Source organism: Pundamilia nyererei, unplaced genomic scaffold (assembly GCF_000239375.1).
Source record: "Pundamilia nyererei isolate P.nyererei 1_Seehausen unplaced genomic scaffold, PunNye1.0 scaffold06850, whole genome shotgun sequence".
Taxonomy (NCBI): Eukaryota; Metazoa; Chordata; class Actinopteri; order Cichliformes; family Cichlidae; genus Pundamilia; species Pundamilia nyererei.
Window position 1 is genome coordinate 1 of NW_005194251.1, and position 837 is coordinate 837.

At 48.0% G+C, this 837-nt stretch overlaps 1 pseudogene; it reads right to left on the reverse strand.

The window, feature by feature from the left end:
• Nucleotides 1–113: 113 nt before the first annotated feature.
• Nucleotides 114–557, reverse strand: LOC106456089 (calcium homeostasis modulator protein 3 pseudogene; annotated as a pseudogene).
• Nucleotides 558–837: the final 280 nt, after the last annotated feature.

An 837-nucleotide genomic window follows, 5' to 3' on the forward strand; every position in this document is an offset into this window, starting at 1 on the left:
GAAATGTCATGGTCCAGTCTTCCGGTTTTGAAACCTTTGTCAGAATCCTCTGCTGAATTGAAGATGGTGTTCGTGATGTTGCAGAAGGCTTTCAAGTTAAGTGGACATGTGGACTACACATCAGAGTATAATGTCTTCCCTTCATGGTTCTCCCAGGTAACACATGGTCTGGGCCTGTATGCAATCCTAGACACATCCAGTTCAGGTTTACCGTAATACCACTTGTTTAGCAGCTGGTCCACTTGCTCCTGTTTTGTTATCCCATGAAGCTGTTCTTCTTCATCATCGCACTCCTCTCTGAATTTGCTGATGAAGACCGGGTGTGGAAGACGTAGAGAGTCCTCCCTGACGTCCTCAAAGAACTGCACCACACACTTTCGGGCGAAGTCTCGGGCATGTAGGACGCAGGTCTCGTCGAAGAGCTTCTGCTCCACGTCAAGATAGTTGCTCCAGTAGCGTGTCTGCAGGAAGGTGGCATGGTCGTCAAAACAGGGCTTGATGAGGCGCCCCAGTGCTCCCAGTACAATCAGGAACAAGAGGATGGACCAACCAATCGCCTAGACAGGATAAGAAAGCAAATCATGCAAAGCGAAGAAAACTGTCATTAAGCAGAGCAGTGACTGTGACAAGGCCACAGAGAGCCAGTGCAGGTGCTTTAATGTTTAACCCTTTAGAGCCGGTCGGAGCGGGCACGCTCTGTTTTACGTAACTATTTTTAAATCCCGATAGCTCTGCAACCACGTAAGCTAGCGCAATAATTTTTTTGCATATGAAACCGGAGGAGTTGTACTTACATCTAATGCCACCAGCTTGTCCTAGGTCACAGTTTCCTTCCAC